This window comes from Somniosus microcephalus, chromosome 8, assembly GCF_052327205.1.
Source record: "Somniosus microcephalus isolate GS21.2 chromosome 8, FLI_Smic_1.0, whole genome shotgun sequence".
In the NCBI taxonomy this organism is placed as follows: domain Eukaryota; kingdom Metazoa; phylum Chordata; class Chondrichthyes; order Squaliformes; family Somniosidae; genus Somniosus; species Somniosus microcephalus.
The window spans coordinates 246,723,109-246,751,032 of NC_140994.1; the positions used below are offsets into that span (position 1 = coordinate 246,723,109).

The 27,924-nt window shown below is 46.2% G+C and overlaps 1 protein-coding gene across 4 annotated transcripts in view; it reads right to left on the reverse strand.

The window, feature by feature from the left end:
- Positions 1-5,809, reverse strand: part of arap3 (ArfGAP with RhoGAP domain, ankyrin repeat and PH domain 3) — a 312,909-nt gene extending 307,100 nt beyond the window's left edge. For 2 of the 4 annotated variants that reach the window (XM_085995934.1, XM_085995933.1), the window contains exon 1: positions 5,632-5,807. The gene's annotated coding sequence lies outside the window, so the exon portion shown is untranslated. Of the gene's footprint in view, positions 1-5,631 lie in introns of all 4 variants that reach the window. The other 2 variants (XM_085995932.1, XM_085995935.1) reach the window with 2 other exon arrangements.
- Positions 5,810-27,924: the final 22,115 nt, after the last annotated feature.

The window sequence follows — 27,924 nt, forward strand, 5'->3', positions numbered from 1 at the left end:
GATGTTAAACTGACCGGCCTATAGTTACTAGGATTGTCCTTACACCCTTTCTTGAACAATGGTGTCACATTTGCCACTTTTGTTGTTGTTGATCACAGTCATTGCAACAGATCACCCGATGCAACTCATATAAGCATAGAAATTCTGTTTGGTGTTTTTTCATACAAATTCTTATCTCGGTTTATTTGGTGTTATGTTGTCAATACACGAGAAATGACACTTATAGGCTTTAACATGCTAAATTAGCAAAGGAAAAATTGCACTTGCAGCAATATTCATAGTGCCTCACTTCAAAGCGCTCTGACCGCTACCAGCACCCTGTAACCGCCATTAGTTTACCCTAATGGTATACGACTCAAATACACAACCCAAGTTTGGAAGAACAAAACCCAGAATTTTATTGTAGAATGTTTTTTCCACTGTTCACGTAAATTTGGTATGCATGAGTGAAATCTTACTGATGACACTGTCAAGAATGCATGGATGGACGTGTGAACTTTCGAAGTTGAGCACTGCTATGAACTTCCTAGTACTTCAACATTAAACATGTTTTGTAGGGAAAGGAAGAGGCTTTGAGGTGACCTAACTGCTAGACAGATTTTTGAACGATAAGGGAGTCAAGGGTTATGGGGAGCGGGCAGGGAAGTGGAGTTGAGGCCAAGATCAGATCAGCCATGTTCTTATTGAATGGCGGAGCAGGCTCGAGGGGCCGAATGGCCTACTCCTGCTCCTACGTCTTATATTCTTATGTTCACTATTTGGTTATAAGTACAGGACCAGTTGGCATTCAGCCAATTCTTATTGACGTTGATGCAGAAACACGAGAATCAGCCCTTAAAATTGAATAGGAACTTATTGCCCGGAGTGAAGGTAAGAATGATATACACTTGCTTTTGGTGATACAATGCAATAAACTCAAATTGATAATGAAAAGAACAGGGGAGACCAAAGTTCTATCTCTCAGATCCTTGGTCTCTCCACCGCCGAATTTGAATTTCACCCCGAGTGTCAGCAGACTGTACCACCACGGAAACCATGTGGATGACACTATTGCCCATCCTCAGTTGCTCTGCAATGCATGTTGGTGGGTTGCCATCTTGAACTGGAATTGTCTGAGGTGCTTGGGAGGCCCCTGCAGAGGGGCATCCAAGGTCAAAAACATAGTGTGGATTAGAATCACATATCGGCCAGACTGGGTAGGGGTGGCAAATTCTTGCCCTAGAAGGACATCAGTGAACAAATTGGGTTTTTACGACAATTAACAGCTTTCATGGTCCTTATTCCTGATGCCAGCCCACAAATTACCAGGTTTATTAAATACAATTTTACAACTTGCCATCAAAGGGATTGAACTTATGACCTCTGGGCTTCTCGTCCACTGCCATATTCCTCAGCAGAATGTGATACCTTCCGCATCAAGATTCATTATTTTGGACCACACATACACACACACACACACACAACACATTATCTCAAGCTGCCAGCTTTATTCTGAAATGGTTCCGGACTTTCAGTCCTCTCCTGACGTACCTCTGCCCAGCCACCATTTACCCTAATTGACCGGCATGTATTCCCTTTTATAGTATTGTCAAGTAAGATCTATGTAAGATGAGGAGTCTAGACAGAGTAGATAGACACTGTTCCCATTGGTGGAAGGGTCGAGGACCAGAGGACACCGATTTAAGGTGATTGGCGAAAGAACCAAAGGCGACATGAGGAAAAACTTTTTTACGCAGCGAGTGGTTAGGATCTGGAATGCACTGCCTGAGAGGGTGGTGGAGGCAGACTCAATTGTGGCTTTCAAAAGGGAGTTGGATAAGTACCTGAATGAAAAAAATTGGCAGGGCTACGGAGAAAGGGCAGGGAGTGGGACTAGCTGGAGTGGTGTTGCAGAGAGCCGGCACGGGTTGGACAGGCTGAATGGTCTCCTTCTGTGCTGTAACCATTCTATGATTCTATGGGCAGAGTGCATAACGTTACACCAACACTCACAGCATAGGCTATTGGACAGCAGTGAGCAGTGTGAACCTTGGCTAATTCCCTCTACCCCAGCTCTGGCATGAGTGACCGAGTGTTTGTCTTGGTGGGCCCCACAGCAGCATACCATGGTACCTTAGGAAGAAGAGGGGAGGCCTATATATAATGTTTAAATCCATGTACCCATTCATTTTCATATATCTCACGTTGTTGATAGTAACATACCTTGGTGTTCGGAATCAGGAATTATCAACCAATGATAGAACAGCACTAAGAACAACCCTTGCCAAACCTCCAGGTCCGCAAAATTCAAACAAACCAGCAAATTAAAAAAAATTTTTTATTAATACTGAGCTGACTGGGCTTAAAGGGTGAGATTGCCAGGGTCCGATACAGCCCAACAATGTCTCACTCATTTTGGAGTAAGATATATTCATTAAATAAAACACTTAATTACATTGCAAAATTAATTCCTGATCAGCATTAACTCGGGAATAATTAGATCTCTCGGTCCAGATGCTCACCACATGACTAAAGGTGTCAGCCAATGGTTCAGTGGGTAGCGTTCTCACCTCTGAGTCAGATAGGTTGTGGCTTTCAAGTCCCACTCCAGAGACTTGAGCACAAACTCTAAGCTGACACTTCAGTGCAGTGCTGAGGGGAGAGCTGCACTGCCGGAGGTGCCGTCTTCTGGATGAGACGTTAAACCGAGGCCCCGTCTGCCCTCTCAGGTGGAAGTCAAAGATCCCACGGCACTATTTTGAAGAAGTGCAGGGGAGTTCTCCCTAGTGTCCCTGTCAATATTCATCCCTCAACCAACATCACTAAAACAGATTACCTGGTCATTATCACATTGCTGTTGGTGGGACCTTGCTGTGCGCAAATTGGCTGCCTCGTTTCCTACATCACAACCGTGTAACTACGCTTCTACAATATTCCATTGGCTGTAAAGTGCTTTGGGACGTGCTGGGGTCAGGAAAGGTGCTACAGAAATGCAAGTTTTTCTTTCTCACTTATATTTCTGAAATTGCATTCCTGACAATTTACTGTAGCTACCAGTCAGCGCACAAATGATAGGGTTTAAATTGACATGCAGTATAATTCGCAACGTCTGCCCATAATTAGTCAATACCAACATCAAAAAGGGCTAATTGAAATCCGTCAACAGCTAATAACTCCCAGCTACGCATCAAAATACAGCTGATCCCATCAACAGCATCCCTTTCAACTCTGTTCCAGCCCTGAGTTTAAACTAAACTCTAATGACTGCCACACCAAAGCGCTTAAAAAAAAAATCGAAAAGATGCTGCAAGCTTGTTCATTTTTTAAAATAATAATTACAGGAATTTAGTCAACAGCTGTTCTTCTTTCTTTGTTTCTTTTTTTTCTTAAATCCACACAGTTCTTCTCTAAACCCAATGCCAGGGCGCTGCTCTCTGGGGACGGTTCCTGTTTTACTTAGTGTTAAAGGCTGGGTTAATGCGTTTTCTTTTAGTGCAAGGGTCTGAATTACAGGGTTACACTGCTCCACGGCAAGTTTAGCATGAAGGTTTATTTAAAGTTGTTTTTCTCTCGGTGTTTGCTGATGGCTGTGTCGATACATGTTTCACACATGGCACTTGATGCAACATTCCCACACTATCCTGTATGTCTTCTGTTGCAAGGCATATCCTGTATTTCTTAAAGCTCAGTAAAGAATGACTCACAGGACAAAAGAGGAACAACAAAAGGCTCACCGTAGGCTTGCGGTTGCTTCACCAACCAATTGGACCTTTTTTTAAAAGTTCTGCCAAAATCACATGCACAAACTTTAAAAAACAAATCTTTCCCTATTTTACTTTTCTCCTCTCCTCAAGGTGCTGACTCAGGCTCGGCTGTACCTCAACAAGAACTTGCATTTATATAGCACCTTTAACATCGTAAAACATCCCCAGGCGCTTCACAGGAGCGTTATCAAACAAAGTTTGACAGTGAGCCACGTAAGGAGATATTAGGACAGGTGACCAAAAGGTTGGTCGAGGCCGGAGGTTTTAAGGAGCATCTTAAAGGAGGTAGAGAGGCAGAGAGGTTTAGGGAGGTAATTCCAGAGCTTAGGGCCTAGGCAACAGATGGTATGTCCGCCAATGGTGGAATGATTTAAATAGGGGATGCGTAAAAGGCCAGAATTGGAGGAACGCAGAGCTCTCAAAGGGTTGTAGGGCTGGAGGAGGTTACAGGCATAGGGAAGGGCGAGGTCAAATGGCCACTCCATACCCATGAGCCTGGTCAGTGAGAGTCGAATGGCTATTTAACCAGGGGGATATTACAGATGAGACCAATCCTGTCCTCACCCAGCATCCATATTGCTGGTACTTTTCAGTAGATGTCACTTGGGTAGGAGTCGGACCAATGAGTTTAACCCTGGCTGAATCCTCCACCCGCCCTAGCTTAGGGTATTGTGCCCAATTGTAGGAACCATCTGAGATCAGCTAACTCAATGCAGTCCAGAGATCAAACCCGGGTCCTTCTTAGTCTTTATGCCTCATACTATACCAGACACTGCCTTTAACCGCTGCACCATAGAGGAACCTACTTACACACAAGAGAGTTAATATGTGCTGGGCTGGTGATGCTGTCCACTGAAATGCCAAAGTGACACTCAGACCAATGGTAAGACAGGGATGCAAGTCTACACATAGCGAATTCTTGATCTTAGCCACATCACAGGTGGAGGTGCCAAGCAAAGAACTTCTCCATAAGGAGACTGAGGGGGCGGGTGGAAGAGCGAGCCGATGTCAAGCCACTCTCACTGCTTCTTGCACTGCCTGTCACTGGTTACAGAATAGCATTGGGATAGACCTGGAAACACATCACCTCCGTGGTCACTCGGCTATGGAGCAGTGTGGGAGAATACATTTGCGATACAGCAACATAACACCATAAGTAGTTGAGAGATGCCACTGTCGCCGTCCCATTCTAGCCTGGTCCCAAGCAAGTGGACTCAACAATCCACATAACAAGCCTGGCACACAAGCGCAACACACACCCAAGTATTCAATTTTTAGAATGGCCATCCCTAACACTGTAGGATCTCCGACCACTTACTCCTCACATGAAGCCCTTGCTGACACCCACATGGGGCAGCTCAATAACTTGGGGTACTTACCATCAGCAACCACAATGTCTCAGACAGCCACATAGCCCAGAAAAGCAAATCTGGCAGCAACACACATCTCGTGGAATCAAAATACACACACACTCAATGCATTCTGCGTGAAATTCCTATACACATGAAGTCCAGTCACAGATGGTAGTCAAAAGGTGGACAACCCTGGTGTCAACGGTGCTTCTGGTCAAATAATGAAGGAAAGCTCCAAGGTAGCAGCACTCAGAAGAGAGACTTGAACCTGTAACTTTAGAATAAAGATGTCCTGAAGTCATACCTGCAACAGGACCAGAGCTGAATGTCTGACTGGATTCATTTGCATTGTTTTAAGTGGATATGCAGACTGTAATGAGAGAAAGTTTAGATCGATGCTTGATTTTTAAACGAGATTAGTAAATAGCCCTGGTTGATCCTCCGGTTCCTCCTCCACCCTCTTGTCTCAAACACCGTACCAACCCTGCAGATAAGACTTTTAAAGAATCGATGAAGTTAGTAAGGAATTGCCGTACCTTTTCGATAGCTCCACGCTTTCACTCTGCAGTCCCGGGAGCTGCTAATGGAATATCCTTACTTTCTTTCTCTCTCTCTCTCTCTGCTCTGGGACACTGTCCGCGTCGCTCTCTCTTTCTCTAGTTTGTGCTGTTTTGAATCGCCGAACCAATGAAACAGCCCCGAGGAGGCGAGTCTCTGTGAAAGAGGGAGGAGCATGACCACCCCTGCAACATTTACAGGGCGAGGAACCGCACATCCAACACTGCAGAATGAATCCGGAGCAAGTAACCCACGAACCCTCTCCTCTACTTCCCAGCCCCGTCCAGCCCAGCCTCATTCCTTGCTCTGTCCTTCATTGCTCTTTAAACAGTGGGAAAGCCAGTGAATGTTAATGATCTTGCAAAGAAAGACTTGCATTTCTAGAGCGCCTTTCACAACCTCAGGACGTCTCTAAGCGCTTTACAGCAAATGAAGTACTTTCGAAGTGTAGTCACTGTTGCAATGTAGGAAACGTGGCAGCCACTTTGCACACAGCAAGCTCCTACAAACAGCAAAGTGATAATGACCAGATAATCTGTTTTTGTGATGTTGATTGAAGGATAAATATTGGCCAGGACACCGGGGAAAACTCACGTGCTCTTCTTTGAAACAGTGCCATGGGTCCTTTTTACATCCACCTGAGAGAGCAGGCAGGCCTCGGTTTAACGTCTTGTCCAAAAGACGGCACCTCCGACAGTGCAGCACTCCCTCAGCACTGCACTGGAGTGTCAGCCTAGAATTTTGTGCTCAATGTGTCCTGGAAGTGGGACGCGAACCCACAACCTTCTATATTTCAAGGCAAGAGTGCACCCAACTGAGTCACAGCTAACACAAATAAACATTGAAATGCTCAGCCCTAATTAAAGTTCAGAAAAGCAGAATCTGGAGGTTTTGTCGTGGAGATGATGATATTTGTATTTAATTGGGCAGGTAATGTAGTTTAGAACATTGACACATTTAATTTTTATTCCCTTTCCTTTCTTACTTCTGTAGTATCTTTTTTTGCATTGTCCTTTTGTCCATTACTCTGTCTTTATTTTAATCCCGTCATTGTTCTGTATGAGATCTGGTTACCTGCTCTGAAGATCAGGAGAGGAGACTTCAGACTTGAAGGCTTAATAGTTCTAATGCACATTGTCAGATCCATTTTATCTCAAAGGGAACAAGCTTTATTGCTGGGACAAAAGAATACCACAGGTCAAATACATCTCAACAATAACGTGCATGTTATTGATATTCTGGCAAAGGAATGAATCCATTTCAACAAGATCTATATCATTACAATCAAGTATTAAGGAAACAGACACTTTGCAAAACACTTTGAATGATGATACTACTGCTCTACATACTGGAATGAGATTAACATGTGATACCTGATGCTTCGATCACATCCATTTAGAGGTGCCAAGTCTGGTTGGACGCATTCCTGGAGATTTTCAAACTCCCTCAGCAGAAGCTCATTGTTAGTTCTACCTATGTCGTTGGTTCCTACATGCACCACGACAACTGGATCCTCCCCCTCCCACTCCAATCTCTTCTCCAGCCGCGAGGAGATATCCTTAACCCTGGCACTGGGTAGACAACACAGCCTTCGGGACTCCCTTTCGCAGCTGCAGAGAACAGTATCTATCCCCCTGACTATACTGCCGCCGACTACTACCACATTCATTTCTTCTCCCCCCACTTGGATGGCCCCCTGTACCACAGTGCCGTGGCCAGTTTGCCCATCCTCCCTGCAGTCCTTTTCCTCATCTATACAGGTAGAAAGTACCTCATACCTGTTGGATAATGTCCAGGGCTGAGGCTCCTCCATCACTACATCCTACAGCCTGGGTCCCCATACCTATCTGACTCGCAGTCACACCCTCCTGTCCCTGACCACTGACGAACTCTAAAGTACTACTTAACCTAAAGGGTGTGACTGGCTCTTGGAACAAAGTGTCCAGGTAACTCTCCCCCTCCCTGATGCATCGCAATGTCTGCAGCTCAGACTCCAGCTCAACAACTCTGAGCCGAAGTTCCTCGAGTTGCAGACACTTACTGCAGATGTGGTTGATCAGGATCGTGATGCTCTCTACAGAATCCCACATGCTGCAGTTACGACACATCACCTGCCCTGTTATCACTAAACTTGTTTTATTTATTAATTAATTAGTTAAAGATTTTATTCAATCGATATTTTAGGTTTATTATTTGATTATTTTATTTAGATTCAATTATTAATTTAATAAATACTAGCAAGTTACAGTTTCTCAGCTCTTAATTTAACCCCCTTCCCTAACTTAGAGAGCAAAATAAAGCTGTAATACTCACCAACCAATCACCTACCTGCTCTCCTGTGACATCACTCTTTGAATCAGAGCCTCGCCGCTGCCGCTGCTTTAATTCAGGTCCGCTCTCGGACCGCTCTTTATCCTCTCGTCGCTGCCGCTGCTTTAATTCAGGTCCGCTCTCAGGCCGCTCTTTATCCTCTCACCGCTGCCGCTGCTTTAATTCAGGTCCGCTCTCGGACCGCTCTTTATCCTCTCGCCGCTGCCGCTGCTTTAATTCAGGTCCGCTCTCGGACCGCTCTTTATCCTCCCGTCGCTGCCGCTGCTTTAATTCAGGTCCGCTCTCGGACCGCTCTTTATCCTCTCGTCGCTGCCGCTGCTTTAATTCAGGTCTGCTCTCGGACCGCTCTTTATCCTCTCGTCGCTGCCACTGCTTTAATTCAGGTCCGCTCTCGGACCGCTCTTTATCCTCTCGTCGCTGCCGCTGCTTTAATTCAGGTCCACTCTCGGGCCGCTCTTTATTCTCTCGCCGCTGCCACTGCTTTAATTCAGCTCCGCTCTCGGGCCGCTCTTTATCCTCTCGCTGTTGTCGCTGCTTTAATTCAGGTCCGCAATCGGGCCACTCTTTATTCTCTCGCCGCTGTCGCTGCTTTAATTCAGATCCGCTCTCGGGCCGCTCTTTATCCTCTCGCCGCTGCTTTAATTCAGGTCCGCTCTCAGGCCGCTCTTTCTCCTCTCGCCACTGCCGCTGCTTTAGTTCAGGTCCGTTCTCGGGCCGTTCTTTATCCTCTCGCCACTGCCGCTGCTTTAGTTCAGGTCCGTTCTCGGGCCGTTCTTTATCCTCTCGCCACTGCCGCTGCTTTAGTTCAGGTCCGCTCTCGGGCCGCTCTTTATCCTCTCACCGCTGCCGCTGCTTTAATTCAGGTCTGCTCTCGGGCCGCTCTTTATCCTCTCACCGCTGCCGCTGCTTTAATTCAGGTCCGCTCTCAGGCCACGCTTTATCCTCTCACCGCTGCCGCTGCTTTAATTCAGGTCCGCTCTCGGGCCGCTCTTTATCCTCTCGCCGCTGCTTTAATTCAGGCCCGCTCTTTATCTGCTCACCGCTGCCGCTGCTTTAATTCAGGTCCATTCTCAGGCCGCTCTTTATCCTCTCACTGCTGCCACTGCATTAATCAGCGCGACCAATTAAAAGGAAGCAGGTCTGATGACGTCATCTGAGGACGTGCCATCAGCCAGTTTCCTTAAAGGGGCCAGTTCTACATTCATTTTGACTGTTCTGCTGTCAGTGTTCTACAGCATTGACGTGCTGCAAACACTGACAATCACTGCACAAAGGTACACGGCTGCACCCAGGCTCTCCCTTGACACCTTCCATGAGCTTATGGAGGGAGTCTTTGCATGCAGGGAGGTTCTATTCCCTTCCAATAGGCAGAAGAGACCTCCCCAGGACACCAACGCAGCCTGGTTGCACATTGCACAGGAGGACTTAAGCAGGGATGTTGTCAGGAGGACCAGGCTGCAGTGGCGCAAACCTTTCAATGATCTCAGTAGATCACGAAACGTTACTGCAAAGCCACACTCAGCCTCAACCTCCTGTGCCACTCATCAAATCCCCATCACTCAGCCTTCCCTACCCTACTCCTGCACATCCTTACACCAACTTACCTTGCACCTCCACCCATCCCTCTCTATCTACGTTATCACTTCCCCATCTCACTAACCACCCTCACACTCACCCTCATCCTTGTCCAATCATACCAACTAACAGCACACAAGGGTAGGCACTTGGGTGTTTTAGCCAATGTTTGTGTAAGCTTTCTGTTAATGTGTTGTCAAGCATTGAAATCCTTATTGTCACCACTTTGCTTTTTGCACAGATTTGTGTACACCTTTGAAAGTGTCTTAGTGAGTTCGAGTGAATGGTGAGACATAACGTCCCCACCGACCGCCCCCCCCCCACACCCCCCACCGCGTCCCACAATGGTGATGAGTGTGAAAGGAATGGCTTGGACATTGTAGGAATGCTTTATCGTGCTGGTGTGGGGTGGTGCCAACCTCATGTGGCAGCCAGAATGTACAATGTTGAGTGAAGCAAATCTGGACATGGTGAGCCCATCGCTGGCATCCCGAGCACCAATGTGCACGGGTGATGATTCCTTGTGTCCAGTGCAGCATCAGGTGATTCTGGAGAAGGTTGGTGTGGATGTTGGTGCTGCTGGTGTGCCTGGTGCTGCTGGTGTTGGGGCTGATCGTGGTGGGATTCTGAGGACCAAGGTGAGATTTTTTCAAGGACACCGATGCTGATGGAATAGATGGCAGGTGAGGTTGAGATGACAGAAGTAATCTGTCAATGTTGTGATAGGTTGTTCCAAGGAGGTGACAGTGGATAGAGAGATTACTCCAAACACTTCAGAAGTGCATAAACCTCAAAAGTGGGTTCCAAATCATTAATGCTCCAGCTTCTAAGATTGGGAAGTGAACAGCTGTGAAATGGTAGGTTTTAGACCACTTTAGCAGCTTTCACCTATCCACAGAATCCACAGTCATTGAGAACCCGACATGCTTACCTGACGTGATAGCGGCTCTCCAGGAACCTCATTGAAAACCTGGTAAAATGGTAAGTACATGAGAAAATGGTTCTTAACTACCTTTTAATAAGTTTTTAACGATCTAAATTGGCTGACCCATCACTTGGTGTCGGGTCTGTTCAGGGATGACAGACCCGACACTTGGGAAACTGACAAGGAGGTGGGTTTACAGCGGGTTACCTACCCGCTGTCAATCTTTGCGATTTTGACAGCGGACCTGCCTCCAAACCCACACTCTGAGCACCAGCAAAATTCAGCCCTCAGTGTCTGTTTGAAAGTAGCCTGCCTCCTACTTCCAGCTTCGCAGACAACCAACAACACGTACAGCATTTGTGACAGGTTTTGGACAAGATTGGCAGAACAATTTTCCGTAAAACAATCCATATGCTGGCTCAGAGACGTATGGTCATTCTAACTCCTTTCTCTGTTGCAGATACTGGGACTTTTCCCATGATAATATAGAGCATTATATGAAGTCTATGAAGATCAGTCAACAGAACAACAGAATCTTGTATCTATAGATTGCTGGTGTCATATTTTGGTTTGGTCACGTTTTGGGTTGGAGATATGCACAGACGTCTTCTTCAGGAGCAGAGAGCTAGAAGGATATTATTGCAATTGGCAATAGACTAGCTATTAAGCACATTACCGTGCCAAATAGCAAAAGGAGAGCCAGAACTAAATTTAAATCCTAACTAAAGCTGAGATAAAGGTCACTGTCAAAATCAGTGCTAGTTTATGACGAACAGTAGATAGCTGAGATTGTATATTGGGGTAGGGTACAAATTCTTTTAAATAACCATTTAAATGCCTTGTTAGTAAATGGTTGGGTAATGAGAGTATCTTTGTCCAAATAGAAGTGACAGGCCCCAGTGAATCAGAAACTCCAGCAATAAATGAGAACACAAGAAGGGACGAGCAACCCCTGTCCGCACCCCCTAACCTAACCCTTGCCAGTTGTTGCTCTTTATTCACGGTCCCTATGTTCTAAAGGTGTTGATGTGCTGGAGTACATGTCCACGGCTGCACTCCCCCTCCTGTATCTTTCGCAAGTCGCTATTCTGTGGGAGAATTACATGTCGCCGGGCTATTTCTTACGTGGGGGGACTGTTGCAGACAAGCCCAAAGTTCACATAGAGAGACTCTCCTGTAAGGGTCATTGGATAGCGATCAGAAGTGAGAACCCTGGTTGATCTTTCGCCCCTCCATAACCCCATGGGCACTGCGGCTAATTGTAGCATGCCGACAGTCACCGCAGCTGAGGTCAGCTAACGTCACAGTATTTGGAGGGTTCAGTCCCATAGTTAACAACTGAAACCGTGTGGGGAGCCCTCATGACATGCTCGATCCAGTTATTTAGATCCTGTCCCTGAAGATGGCTGATAACGTTGGCTATAGCAGGATAACTGATGTCTGTAAAGATTGAACAGTCTCATTTTGTTGAAATAAAAACAGAAAATGCTGGAAAAACTCAGCAGGTCAGGCAGCATCTGTGGAGAGAGAAACAGAGTTAACGTTTCAGGTCGATCACCCTTCGTCAGAACTGCTCATTTTATTGAGCTGGGGTTTGCTTACAACAACAACTTGCATATATATAGCACCATTAACGTAGCACGATGTCCCAAGGTGCTTCACAGGAGCGTTATCAAACAAAATGTATGGAAGAGATTACTGTAATGATATCAGCAAATAGTGATGATATTTGTCTGTGTTTGATTACTTATGCCTTACAGCATATTTGTCTGTGTTTTTGATTACTTGTGCCTGACCAGCAGAGGTCATGTGAGAGACAAGCAGTCCAGAGGAGTTTTACTTTCAGTTTCATTCTAGATGCATCACAGCATAGTGTGTTCTGTAAAAAGCTGTAGAAAGTCTTGAACAAGACTTTAGATTAAACAACATTCTCTTTCAGAAATGAGTCTTTATTGAACCCAAAAAGAAATCAAAACATGATGTCAGAAGTGGCTGAAAGAGAAAAAATCTGAAGTTAGCAACTTGATGGGACAGTGAAAGCAGTTGTGGCAAGTAAGCGAAATCAGCTCTCCACATATTAGCAAGCCAGAAGAGAACATCGTTGCTTACCATTAGAGAATAGCTAACGAAGTGAAAAAATGGAAGGTTTACACCCACCGGCGACGCTTCAATTGACAGGTAATGTGGCTGAAAATTGGAGGCGATTCAAACAACGTGTAGGGTTGTATTTATCAGCAATCGGTGCTTACAATAAAAGTAATAAACAGAAATCGCCACTGTTCTTACATGTCGTGGGTGATGCAGCGCTGGAGGTATATAATAATTTCATATTTGCTGTTGATGGAGACAAAATGAAGCTAGATAAAATAATGGAACAGTTTGAGGCCTACTGCATACCTAAATGCAACGTGACCTTTGAGAGGCACAAATTTTTCACATGTGCACAGAAGATCGGCGAGACTGTTGATCAGTATGTGACTGAACTGAGAAACCGAAGCAAATCTTGTGAATTTGGGGGACTGACAGACTCGTTGATAAAAGACAGACTGGTGTGTGGTATTCCAGATAATGGTCTAAGGGAAAGACTGCTAAGTGAGCAAGATCTAGACCTGGGAAAAGCCATAGCACTGTGTAGGGTTACAGAGACTGTGAAGTTGCAGGCAAAGGAGCTGTTCAGTGACAGTAGCTGCAACGTGGATGCAGTGAGAAAGAATGGATACAAACCATTTAACAAAGAGAGCGCCAATGTGAAAAAAGAGGCGTGGCCAGCAAAAGAAAATGAAAGGGACAATCGGAAGTCATGTAGTCGATGCGGTACACAGCATCCACCAGGAAAGTGTCCAGCATATGGTAAAACATGCAATAGATGCAACAAAAACAACCATTATGCCCGTTGCTGTAAGAACCAAGCGCAACAAAGCAAGGTCCATACAGTAGATGAAAGCGAGATAGAGGAATTCAATGTAGATGTTGTGTCTGAAAACAAAAAAGAAAGAGACTGGATGTTGACACTAAAAGTGAATGACGTACACATTCCATTTAAATTGGATACTGGAGCACAAGTTAATGTGATATCAGAGACCGATTTTAAGAGAATTAGACCCAGACCAAAGTTACATGGAATACAAGTGAAAGTGACCGGATACTCAGGTACTGCTATACCAGTGAAAGGAAAATGCATTGTCAAAGTAACACACAAGGACAGAGAGCACACGCTAGCATTAATCGTGGTGCCAAAGGATGTGCAAGCCATACTAGGTTTAAAAGCCTGTGAGAGACTGAACCTGGTAAAGAGAGTCCTCGTTGTGGAAAGTGAAAGAGAGACAGTCTATGATGAACTGAATGTTGCGTACACACCGGGTAAGCTGATGTATACAGCAGACACGTTGTCCAGAGCTGTTGACCCAGGAGAGCCCGCAAACACAGTGAAAAGACTGAAGTACAAGGCAAAAGACAGTGGAACTGACTTCGACCAGAGCATGCTTGTATACCGCACAACGCCGCTCGAGTGTGGTATGTCACCAGCCCAACTCCTGATGGGACGTCGGCTAAGGTCAAACCTACCCATCCCGGAGAACCTCCTGAAAACAAAAGAGGGGGAGAAAGTGAGGAAGTTCAAAGAGCAACAGAAAGAAAAGCAAAAGTACTACTATGACAGAGGAACACAAAACCTACCTGAACTCCACACTGGTGACCAAGTAAGGTTGAAAGACAAAACAAACACATGGACTCAGAAGGGAACTGTCCTGAGTGAAGTTCAACCAAGATCATACACCATTCAGACAGATGAGGGTGCTGTTCTGAGAAGAAATCGTCGAGATCTTCTCATGGGACCAGCCACAGCAGGTCAAGAGACTGATACTGGTGAACAACCTGATCACACAGCTGAGAACCAATCATCTGAGGCAACAACTCAGATTCAAGGACAATCAATCAGAAACTCCTCAAGACACGTGAAGCCTCCTGAGAGACTCATTGAGCAAATTTAAGGACTATTGTTAAAGAAGGAAGTAATGTTATCTTATTCTTTCTTCAAGTTCTAGTGTATTGACATATTTCATGTGAACACACAAAGCCAGGGTAAAAAACCTTGATCATGATAATGATAATGTAAGTTCATTAAATGTTGTTAGTTAAAAGTAAAATACTGATATCAGCAAATAGTGATGATATTTGTCTGTGTTTGATTACTTATGCCTTACAGCATATTTGTCTGTGTTTTTGATTACTTGTGCCTGACCAGCAGAGGTCATGTGAGAGACAAGCAGTCCAGAGGAGTTTTACTTTCAGTTTCATTCTAGATGCATCACAGTATAGTGTGTTCTGTAAAAAGCTGTAGAAAGTCTCGAACAAGACTTTAGATTAAACAACATTCTCTTTCAGAAATGAGTCTTTATTGAACCCAAAAAGAAATCAAAACAATTACTTCCACCATTAGCTAGGCAGTTCCATTTTTATATTGTATCTAAATTTATTGTACAACTCTTTGAAGGTTGCAGGACAGTTTAATAAAGCATATGGATTCCTGGTTTATAAATAGAGGCTTAGAGTACAAAAGCCAGGAAGTTATGCTAATCCTATATAAAACACTAGTTCGGCCCCAGCTGGAGTATTGTGTCCAATTCTGGGCACCGCACTTCAGGAAGGACGTGAAGGCTTTGGAGAGGGTACAGAAGAGATTTACCGGAATGGTTCCAGGGATGAGGGAATACAGTTACGTGGATAGACTGGAGAAGCAGGGGGTTGTTCTCCTTAGAGCAGAGAAGGTTAAGAGGAGACTTGATAGAGGTGTTTGAAATCATGAAGGGTTTTGATAGAGTAAATAAAGAGAAACTCTTTCCAGTGGCTGAAGGGTCGATAATGAGAGGGCACAGATTTAAGGTGATTGGCTAAAGAAGCAGAGGCGACACGGTTAGGATTTGGAAAGCGCTGCCTGATAGGGCGGTGGATACAGATTCAATCGTAGCCTTCAAAAGGGAATTGGTTAAACTCTTGAAGGAGAAACCATTGCAGGGATATGGGGAAGGAGCGGGGGAGTGGGACTAACTGGATTGCTCTTCGAAAGAGCCAGCACAGACCCGATGGGCCGAATGGCCTCCTTCTGTGCTGTTCTATCCCATGATTCTATGAAATCTGTGATTGATTATTACAATAAACACTTTCAAGTAATCAACTCCCAGTGCCTACAACAGATCTTCACATTAGACATTTTGCAAATGCACGGTGGCATAGTGGTTAGCACTGTTGCCTCACAGCGCCAGAGACCCGGGTTCGAATCCGGCCTCGGGTGACTGTCTGTGTGGAGTTTGCACATTCTCCCTGTGTTTGCGTGGGTTTCCTCCGGGTGCTCCGGTTTCCTCCCACAGTCCAAAGATGTGCGGGCTAGGTTAATTGGCTATGATAAATTGACCCTTAGTGTTAGGGGGATTAAATACATGGGGATAGGGTGGGATATGTGTTGATGTAGGGGTTACGGGGATCGGGCGGGATATGTGTCGGTGCAGGCTCGATGGGCCGAAATGGCCTCTATCTGCACTGTGGGGTTTCTGTGATTCTGTGGTTTCTGTGATTTGCAAAGCTCACTTAACGTTTGTGTATATCCCTTTAAGACAGGAGCTGTTGATTTCGTAATCCACACAGATCTTGGTAAAACAGGCAATGATGGGAGTTTAAAATAAAACTGCATTGTACTGCACTGTTTCCTTCTTCCTGTGACAAGGACTACCATCTCATAATTCATTGTACGCGTATTGGACCTTGATTAGTTTACTGGGGATGCTGAAAAAAAACTTAGGTTACTGATGGTCATACCGTAAGATTTTGACTGACTGAGAATTGCGTTCAAACATACAACAGATATTGGAATTGAATTTATCTTAAAAACTATAATGCATTTATTTTTATTGAAAATCACGTGCCCCCATTAGAAAAGAAAGAAAGACTTGCATTTATATTGCCCCTTTCAAGACCACTGGATGTCCGAATGCGCTTCAAAGCCAACAAAGTACTTTTTGAAGTGTGGTCACTGTTGTAATGCAGAAAACGCGGCAGTCAATTTGCACACAGCAAGCTCCCACAAACAGCAATGTGGTAATCTGTTTTAGATGTTGATTGAGGGATAAATATTGGCCCAGGACACCGGGGATAACTCCGCTGCTCTTCTTCGAAATAGTGCCAGAGGATCTTCTATGTCCACCTGAGAGAGCAGACGGGGCCTCGGTTTAACGTCTCATCCGAAAGACGGCAGCTCCGGCAGTGCAGCGCTCCCTCAGTGCCTAGGGAGTATCAGCCTAGAATTTTTGTGCTCAAGTTTCTGGAGTGGGCCTGTGAACCCAGCGAGCTCCCACAAACAGCAATCTGTTTTAGATGAGGCGAGAGTGCTACCAACTGAGCCAGTGGCTGGCACTCGTTAGTTCAGTAGCTAAATGCACTGCTTGCTACGGAACTGAGCCACACAGTTCTTTACTGAGTTATTTGAACAGGGCATCAGTGGAAATACGTAATGTACAAAGCCAAGAGTCATGGAAATGTGCCTTGGAAATCAGAGGCACTTTACTCACTATGCATAGGTCCTCTCATTACTTTGTTTTATTTTAGGTGTCAGTCCGTGGCCCAGCGATAACTAATCAGAAGGTTGTGGGTTCAAGTTCCACTCCAGAGACTGAAGGAAAGAATCCAGGCCGACACTCCAATGCAGTACTAAGGGATGCTGCACTGTTGGAGGTGCCAACTTTCGGATGAGACGCTGAGCAATGAGAGGTCTGACCCTTCGTGTGAATGTCGAAGATCCCACAGCACCATTTTAACTGACTTGCTGAGTGTTTCCAGCATTTTCTGTTTTTATTTCAGATTTCCAGCATCTGTAGTAATTTGCTTTTCTACCCATTTACCTGTACTTTATTGGCTTCAATTACCCTTTAATTCTTAGAAAAGAAAGAAACATCTTTAATTCAACATCAACAACAACAACAACGTGTATTTATATAGCACCTTTAACGTAGTAAAACGTCCCAAGGCGCTGCACAGGAGTATTTTAAGACAAAAAATTGACACCGAGCCACATAAGGATAAATTAGGGCAGGTTTAGGCAGGGAATTCCAGAGCTTAGGGCCTAGGCAACAGAAGGCACAGCCACCAATGGTTGAGCGATTATAATCAGGGATGCTCAAGAGGGCAGAATTAGAGGAGCACCGATATCTCGGGGGGTTGTGGGGCTGAAGGAGATTATAGAGATAGGAAGGGGCGAGGCCATGGAGGGATTTGAAAACAGGGGTGAGAATTTTGAAGTCGAGGCGCTGCTTAACCGGGAGCCAGTGTAGGTCAGCGAGCACAGGGGTGATGGGCGAACGGGACTTTGTGTGAGTTAGGACACGGGCAGGCGAGTTTTGGATGACCTCAAGATTACGTAGAGTGGAATGTGGGAGGCCAGCCAGGAGTGCGTTGGAATAGTCAAGTCTAGAGGTAACAAAGGCATGGATGAGGGTTGCAGCAGCAGATGAGCTGAGGCTGGGTGGAGACGGGCGATGTTACAGAGGTGGAAATAAGCGGTCTTAGTTATGCTGCGGATATGTGGTCAGAAGCTCATTTCAGGGTCAAATATGACACCAAGGTTGCGAACAGTGTGGTTCAGCCTCAGACAGATGTTAGGGATGGAGTCAGTGGCTAGGGAACGGAGTTTGTGGTGGGGACCGAAAATATTGGCTTCACTCTTCCCAATATTTAAATGGAGAAAATTTTTGCTCATCCAGATCTGGATGTCGGACAAGCAGTCTGACAATTTAGAGACTGTGGAGGGGTCGAGGGAAGTGCTAGTGAGGTGAAGCTGGGTGTCATCAGCGTACATGTGGAAACTGACGCTGTGTTTTCGGATGATGTTGCCAAGGGGCAACATGTAGATGAGAAATAGGAGGGGGCCAAGGATAGATCCTTGGGGGACACCAGAGGTAACAATGTGGGAGCGGGAAGAGAAGAGAATTCTTAGCAAGAAGATGCTCAGAGAGAGCTCTGGCCAGAGGAGCTGGAAATTAATGATAGGTAATTAAATGGTGAGTATGTACCACAGCGAAAGGAATGACTTCACCAAAAGGGTCTGTTACTCTTTAAGCAGTATGCAATGCATTTAAGTGACACAATACCATTTTACAACATTCACAACACAAAGATACCTGCAGACAGTTTGAAGGGGGAAGTATAAGACCTTTAACCAAAGGAATAATGACCAGATTAGCAATAATGAAAGTGAAAAATGAAAGTGGTTGATTTATGTACAACATGTGCAGGGCCTGCAAGAATCAAAACCTCCTCTGCTAATAATTACATTGTAAATGTGTAGACAGGGCTGGCAGGAATGTCTGCCTTGTCTAAATATCTAAACGGAATTGCAGGTATGTTTAAAAAGTGTCTGTTGGTGCAAGGAACCCCTTGAGCACTTCCTACACCAGGTTTGACGCTTCACTGGATTTCCACTCATTGCAATGTCAAATTGAAGCAATGCATGACTAACCCCCACCCCCACTCCGGGAAGCCTAGGCTTGCCAACTCTGGTTGGGTCGGATGTATTCCTGGAGGTATCATCACCTGACCTCCCGTCGTGAACTATCCCGACCCCACTCCCGCCATTGGCCCGTCTTCCCGGCACACTGCCTTCACACACCAATTGGAAAGGGAACAGAATCATTGGAGGGAATTTTAACATGGATGAGTGGGTGAGATTGGGTGTGGGTGAGGGGGGTTATAATAGGCAAAAATTCCAAGTGCGTTGGGAAGCCGGGTTGGCATTTTAAATATGTTAATGAGGCTGAAAGCCTCAGATTTAACCTGATTTGCAGGTTTTACTGTGGCCGGCCGGATTTCCCGCTCCTCGGGAAACCCGAAGCTGCTGCGATGCGAGGACAGTCTTGGGGAGAAGGTAAGTGTCTTCACAGCACTCCTTGTGGGCCAGGTGAAGCAGGAGTGCCTCCTCCCAGCCCCCCAAGCTCCCCCATCATCAGACCTACCCCCCGCACCCCATAGAAACACCCCCTTAGTATCGGGGTTTAGACCTCCCTGGAGTTGGTGATCAGAACCCCTCCCCCTGGGATCGGACCTAACCCCGGATTGGACCTCCCCCCCCTTACAGGGTCAGGGATCGGACCTACCTGATCCTGCAGCCTCCTCTGGAGTGCTCCCCACCTGACTGGAAACCAAGCCTGTTGATCAGGCTGACTTCCGGGCCGGGAACCTGTCAGGGCGAAAAATCGCAGACTATGTAGATAAAACTCCACAGCACACGGAGCAACCCGGACTTATGGATTTCCTGTCCGAATATCCGAACCCCAGCTTACGTAAGCCTCCCCAGTAAATATCCAGCTCATTGTTACCCGATTGGATTCAATTTGACTGTTAGCGAAACATCCTATTCTCCCCTCAGCTCCAATATTTTTATCACTAATAAATTCAAGAAAATTATAAAAGAGCACAATTTTGTTCCATGCCCCTATGACTTCTCCCCCTGGGCTGTGTGCAGCAGTGTCCTGGAGATTCATTTTCAATTCCTGGAGGCTCCGGTACAATCCGGGAAGGTCGGCGATCGTAGGGAAGCCTCACCCCACTGCTCTCCAGAGCCAGGCGAGGTCCTGACTTCTGATTAATGTTGCAACTTTAGCATTGATGTGAAGTGGAATACACTTTTCGCTGAATTTAAAGTTGTGGTGTAAATGCACAGATGGGATTCAGCCACTTCACGCGACTGCCAATAGTAAATATTACTATAAATATTAATTCCCTTTTTCTGAATTAAAGGTGTGCGCTACATCAAACGTATCTCGGCGCTGTTGTGTTACAGGTACTGGATTCCGAATGGTACCTGCTTAGAATGGCAGATCCAAGTTATACTGCTAGCTCCATATTGCTTTCCAACCAGGCAGAGTTTCAGCCAGAGCTCCACTCCATCTCTGTACTTATTTATTTGAACTCCATATATTTTATTACACACGATACCACAATGTTGAAGCTCCTTCATTTCAGCAACAATTGTGTGGTATAACTTCCCCGTTAGATGAAACAGATAAATCCATATTGTTTCGGGGATTTTCTTTCACCAGGAGTGCACTGCTTCAAAAATTCTTGTTCAGACATGTTTAGAAAACTTCACACTACAGTGCACACCTTTCACGATGTCGATTTAGATGAAGAAGGTCTTTCTTCGCTCAGTTGATCTCATCCTTGCAGAGAACCAACACTGCATTTTTCTGACATTCTTCTGTACTGGCAGACAGGACCTAAGTTTAATCTCTCCCCTAAAGGATGGCATAACATTCAGTAGTCCACCGCAGTGTGAGCCAAGGACACGTGCTCAATTCTTGTGTCGGGACTCAAACCCGCAACTTTCAGATCCAGCGGCAGAAACATGACCAACTGAGCCACATTGCAATAAGGTCGCGTTAGTTTTAAAATAGGCTCTTGACAATACTTTAGTGGCGGATGTGACTGATGACGTGATGACATCATCACATGGCCAAATGCACCATTGTGTAGTCCTGTAGACAAATCTGGTAAAACAATATAGAGTCTAGAATGATACAGCACAGAAGGAGGCCATTTGGTCCATCGTGCCTGTGCCGGCTCTTTGAAAGAGCGATCCAATTAGTCCCACTCCCCTGCCCTTTCCCCATATCCCTGTAAATTTATTTCCCCTTCAAGTATTTATCCAATTCCCTTTTGAAAGTTATTATTGAATCTGCTTCCACCGCCCTTTCAGATGGTGCATTCCAGATCAAAACAACTCGCTGCGTAAAAATAAAAAAAATTCTCCTCCTCTCGCCTCTGGTTCTTTTGCCAATTACCTTAAATCTGTGTCCTCTGGTTACCGACCATTCTGCCACTGGAAACAGTTTCTCCGTATTTACTCTATCAAAACCCTTCATGATTTTGAATGCCTCAATTAAATCTCCCCTTAACCTTCTCTGCTAGAAGGAGACCAACCCCAGCTTCCCTAGTCATGTAAGTTATTTCAGGAAAGCAACAACAAGATGGGCTTTTAATTAAGCGCTTTTAAGGTTGCTTCAAAGAGCCTGGGGAGTGAATTATGTTGAGGATGGATTCACTTTAATTTAATATGTCTTCATGGACTCAAGAAGGAATGCTTCCCTTAACCTTGGACAAATGGGATCAGATCTATTAATGTCCTTCCCTTTGTCTCTTTGGACTTTTACATGCCAAGACGTTGCTGTTTTTGCTACAGATTATTCGGCACAGCTGGCCGCCATTGGCAAAGGGTTACTCTTAGCCCCGTGTCCAGGATCTTGGCCCTGAACATAACAAACATGGATTGGCGTCAGCTGTCAGCCTGTACAGAGGAAACAGGATCTTGCTGACAGAGAGAGATTAGGAAACCCTCTGACCTGCCGGGTTCCACCACGATAATCCTGAATCCGTGTTCAGAGGAGCTGATAAAAAATCTGATTCAAACAACAACTGAGAAACAGAAAGTAATGCAATGAGGCACAATCTATCAGTCTATTATATATTGTCTGCTTATTCAATGTATTACAGATAGTCTCAGATCTAGCTATTAAGTCAATGCTGTTCTTAAAGGGGCAGTGTCAGTCGTGGCTCAGTGGGTAGCACTGTCCAGGTGGGAGGACTAGGAGTGATTAGGTGCTGCTGGGTGCTTGTTTACTGCAGGGAGTTGGAGTGAGTTTGCAAAAAGTTGGTGGTGGTTTTTTTTCTTCAGGCCTTTTTGGTGCATAAACTGCAGCCAGATGGCTGCGGGCCCCTCAAAGGACAATGGTCCCAGAATGAATTTAATCAGGGGAGAAAATGTTGGGGAAAGGGAGAAAAATAACCTAAAGATTTGGGCCGGGATCCCAAGAGGTTTGAAGAAGAAAACACGGTGGTGGTTCAGTGCGAGGATAAGGAGATACAGATTAAGAAAGAAAGAACGACTTACATTACATAGCGCCTATCATGACCACCAGACGTCTCAAAGCCAATGAAGTACTTTTGAAGTGGAGTCACAGTTGTAATGTGGGAAACATGGCAGCCAATTTGCACACAGCAAGCTCCCACAAACAGCAATGTAATAATGACCAGGTTATCTGTTTTTATTATGTTGATTGAGGGATAAATATTGGCCAGGATTGAGGACGATGTGCTAATAAAAAAATTGGAGTTGTAGAACATTAAAATTTGCTCGGCAATAAAGAGGAGATACTATCCAGGAACGCAGAACCCGTTATGTAAAGTTCTGGTTCCCAGAGGGGGTGAAGTTATTGGCCTATAGCATAAATTCGAGACAGTTGAAGGAGTGCAGTACTTCCGGGTACTGCATGATAACCAGGTGAAGGTTTGTTATTATTGTCTTGGACACGAACATCTTGTAAGAAGCTGTTCAGACTTGTACTGTTATAACTGTGGCGAGTCTGGACACATCGCTCAGAGCTGCAAGGTGGAGAGCTGTGGGGTGTGTCACAAAGGCCCCACCCGCTGTGAGTGTGAGGCAGAAGGAAGCCCCTTGAGTGATGAGGAGATGGGAGAAGAAGAAGGAGCAGGAGGTGTGAGTGGAGCGGCTGGAGGAGCGGAGCAGGCGGAGGACACAGCTGGTGAATGGAAGGAGAAAAGAGCGCAGGAAGAGGCAGAAAATTGTGGAGCAGAGAATAGGATGGAGATGGTGGGAAACACACCAAGTACGGTGGAAAAGGATAAAGACAGCAGCGGGCAGCATGGGTCGAGGGCAGAGTCGAGCCATAATATGGCTCGGCTCTCCCTAAAGAATCTTGTGTCTGCGGGGGGAGAGGAGACCGGAGCGGGGCGAGGGGTAAGTGTAAGTATTCCAAAGAAAGATGGGGAGTCGGACATCTCAGAGAGCAGGAGGGGACAAGACAAGGAGAGGGTGCAAGAGGCAAGAGCCTTAAAGTGGCAGCAAGACGGGAGTGGGGAGAAAAAGACACCAGAAGGGAGCAAGATAGGTGCAGATGTGCCATTGTCCCAGAGAGAGAAGAAATGGGGAGCAAGGGTCAGCGGTGGAGATGAGGCCAAAGGGAGTGGCACTGTTGGAGAAACCGTGATAGCAGGAAGACTCTCTAAGGGAGATTATGTATCTGACAGGGAGCAGGGACGGGAGGTTACAAAAGAGCTTCAGAGTGAGGAGTCAGAGGGGGACAGAGACATGGAAGTGGGGGGTGGGGTGGCATCGTGTGGAAAGGGAAAGGTTAGTGTGGGGCAGAAGGAGGGAGAAGGGGCAGCTCCTCGGCCCAAAAGGAAGAGGCTGAAACTGCAGGGAAGGTTCAAACAGGAGGTGAAAAAGAGCCGGAGGCTGCAGGAGAAAGCAACAGCTGCCCGAAAAGTTGGGAAGGAGCATGAGAGGAGGGGAAGACCGGAGATTAAATGTCGGGGGGATTATCAGGCACACTTCCCTTATTCGGAGCCATGATTACTGATCAATTTTTAAAGTACAATAGATTAGTATATGTTATGGGAGACAAATTAAACTTCAGGTTTAGATGTTAATATGTGGTGGAGGAATGGCTGTGCAGAGCGGCGGAATGGATTTGTATGATACAATAGAATGATCACAATGTTGTAAATGTTTTTACTGTTCAATAAATAATATATATTTTTAAAAATGGGTAGCACACTCGCTTCTGATTCAGAAGGTTGTGGGTTCAAGTCCCACTCCAGCGATATGAGCACATAAATCTAGGCTGACACTCCAGTGCAGTGCTCAGGGAGCGCTGCACTGTCTTTCGGACGAGATGTTAAACCCATGTAAAAGATCCCACGGCACTATTTCGAAGATGAGCTGGGGAGTTATCCCCGGTGCTCTGGCCAATATTTATCCCTCAATCAGCATCTCTAAAAACAGATTATCTGGTCATTATCATATTGCTGTTTGTTGGAGCTTGCTGTGCGCAAAAACTGGCTGCTGTGTTTCCCACGTTACAACAGTGACTACACTTCAAAAGTACTTCATTGGCTGTAAACCACTTTGAGACATCCGGTGGTCGTGAAGGGCGCTATATAAATGCAAGTCTTTCCTTTTTTTTTCAGTGCACCATGATAAGCTAGTAAGCAATAACAATTTTTAAAAATTATATTACCCATTGCATCTAACAGTATCAATTTATACATCTTAATTTTTTTAAATTAATTTGAAAATTACCACTGTTCACAATTTTTGGATTTTTATACAGTGCATGTTCTCCGGTTCAGCATCACCAGCCACCTTTTGTCTCCAGTGAGCTGGAGTGTATACCTTTTCTGCCTAATAGCTGGGTAAACTATATCACTGCAACCACACCAGGGGTTGCAATTGAGAATCCTTACTCTGTACACCAGGTAGTGGAATATGTCGCGTGACACCACCTGACTTTTGAAACTGAATATACACTGAGACTTGGGTGTTAAACCAACAAATGGTTTATTTAAATCAAACAGGGAGTTGAATGGTATGCAGCAAAATGGTGAATCCTACACTTCAGAATTCTCCTTCATAGATAATCTGTTAACAATTCTAGTCACTTTCTCGCAATACACAGGGGTGAATTTTAGCACCCAGAAACAGGTGGGTTGGGGTCGGGTCAGATGTTAAAATTTTAAAAATCTCAAACCCGACTCCAACCCGCCCACTTCCAGGCTTAACAAAGGCGAGACAAGGGGCGGGCAGCCGACCCGCTCCCAGGAGGTGGGTTGGCCATTTAAACGTTTTAATGAGGCTGACGGCCTCTGATTTAACCTGCTTTGCAGGTTTAACAGTGTCCGGCTGGATTTCACAGGCCTCGGGGAAACCTGACAGCTGAAGGGAGGCGAGGACAGCTTTGGGGAGAAGGTAAGTGCTTTTAGAGCATCGCTTGTGGACCAGGAGGAGCAGGAGTGCTTCCCCACCTCCCTGCCCCCGGTCCACCAAGCTCCCCCCATCAGAAACCACACCCCTCAAGACAAAGAACCCCGGGGTCGTGGATCGGGGCTACCTTCTCCTGCGGCCTACTCCTGTGCCCTCCCTGACGGACTGGAACCCAAGCCTGTCAATCAAGCTGACTTCTGGGTGGGGAACCTGTTAAGGCCAAAAGATACATGCTGTGGAGTTCAAACTCCACAGCATACGGGGAACCTGGACTTATAGGTTTCCCATCCAAACCTCCCCCCCTACCTGCCCTCTTCGCCTACCCACCTTTGTTAACAACCAGGCCATAGATTTTAAAGCAGAAGCTTACTTGGAACGCTGCGAAACATGCTGAAGTTTCAAAACTAATCTGGCATCTTTTCTGGCTGGTACAATCCGAAACACCAAAACTTTCTACTGGCTGAAACTGACTGCACAGGGCAACAGGCTTTCCACAGAACTACAATCCAGGCCCCTTTGAAGTTATACTGTAACAAACGGCTGCATTTCCATTCTCCGTATTAAATGTACAACCAGTTCCTGACAATGACGTGTATGAGATGAAATTGGTCCCTGATGGTCGTGCGAAACAGGCTCATAGCCAATCAGCAGCCTGTTTCCTTTTCCAATGAAGGAACAGGCAGGAAAATGGAGGGCATGATATTTGAGTTATTGGGTAGATTTTGAACTCGTCACCTGGGCATAAAAACTGGTGTTGCAGATCGGCCGCCAATTATCGAAACCACCCAATATTCATTGCCTATGTATCGTGCATTAGCACTGCTTAGTAATGATGTTGGACGTCATACATTTACATGACATCAGAAAGGATTTTGATGTCATCTGAATGTATTACGTCCGACATCATATAATTGAGAGTTTGTCGTGCTGAAGGCTTGTGCTCCAGGATTGCCGCGCCTCTAGCCAAGCTGTTCCAGTACAGCTACAACACTGGCACCTACCCGACAAAGTGGAAAACTGTCCAGGTATGTCCTGTCCAGAAAAAGCAGGACAAATCCAATCCGGCTAATTAACGCCCCAAGAGTCTACACTCTGATGTGCCTCAATAATTCCGAGACTCGAAGTTAGCAGAACAAAAACAAGGCTTTTATTAACTTAGAAAGTAACACGTAAGATGTCTTCCTTCTGGAGACTGAGGCCAGACTGAACTGCTGGAACAAACGGGGCCAGGTATGGGCGGAGCCCTACACACAGCACATTCCAGCACATTCCAGTATACAATACAGCACATTCCAGTACACAATACAATGAGGTCTGGGGGAAGGGACATGACACTGAAACCGATCTCAGTCACAGGCAGTGTTGAATGGAATATTTCATCACATTCACCCCTTCTATAGATTTAGTCTGTTCGGGGGTTTGATAGTCCTCTGCGACCGACGTGGCTGTTGCGGTGCCGCGGGTGTCGGCTGGGTGTCCCCGGTAGCCTCCTGGGTCTCTGCCGGGGGTGCCGCTAGGGTTGTTGAAGGGGTAGTTGGTGGGGGTGCCGTTGGTCGGTGTTCTTCCGGGGGTGATGAAAGAGTAGTGGGTGGGTGAGAGTTGCTGTGATCGTCGTTGCCGCTATTGCCGTGGTTGCTGTCGATGCCGGCTGGGGCGACGTCTTTTATGGACACGGTGTCCTCCCTTCCGTCGGCGTGCCGGACATATGCGTATTGGGGGTTGGCGTGGAGTAGGTGTACTGGCTCCACGAGAGGGTCCGTCTTGTGGCCCCTCACATGCCTTCGCACGAGTACCGGACCTGGGGTGGAGAGCCATGACGGCATGGATACGCCTGAGGTGGATTTCCGGGGAAAGGCAAACATTCGTTCATGAGGCGTGGTATTAGTGGCCATACACAATAGCGACCGTATCGAATGGAGCACATCCGAGAGGACTTCCTGCCAGCGGGAGATAGGGAGGCCCTTGGTCCTTAGAGCTAGAGTGACTGCTTTCCATACTGTCCCGTTCTCTCGCTCCAATTGGCCATTACCCCGGGGGTTGTAGCTGGTGGTACGGCTCGTGGCGATCCCCTTGGACAGCATGTACTGGCGTAGCTCTTCACTCATGAAGGACGCCCCCCTATCCGTATGGATGTAGCTCGGCATACTGAACAGGCAGAACAGGCTGTTGAGGCATTTAATGACCGTGGCGCTGGTCATGTCTGGGCAGGGGAAGGCGAATGGGAACCGGGAGTATTCGTCCACAATGTTCAGGAAGTAAACATTGCGGTGGACGGACGGGAGGGGGCCCTTGAAATCTAAGCTGAGCCGCTCAAAAGGCCGTGTAGCTTTGATTAAGTGGGCTCTATCTGGGCGGTAGAACCGAGGCTTGCACTCAGCGCAAGTGCGGCAATTCCTGGTCAGGGACCGAACTTCCTCAATCGAGTAGGGTAAGTTACGGGACTTTATGAAGTGGAACAGCCGCGTGACCCCTGGGTGGCAGAGGTCGTTGTGGAGGGTCTGCAGCCGATCCCCGGTGGCGCTGGCACACATCCCTCGTGAGAGGGCGTCAGGGGATTCGTTAAGGGCCCCTGGCCGGTAAATGATGTCATATTCGAAGGTGGAGAGCTCGATCCGCCAC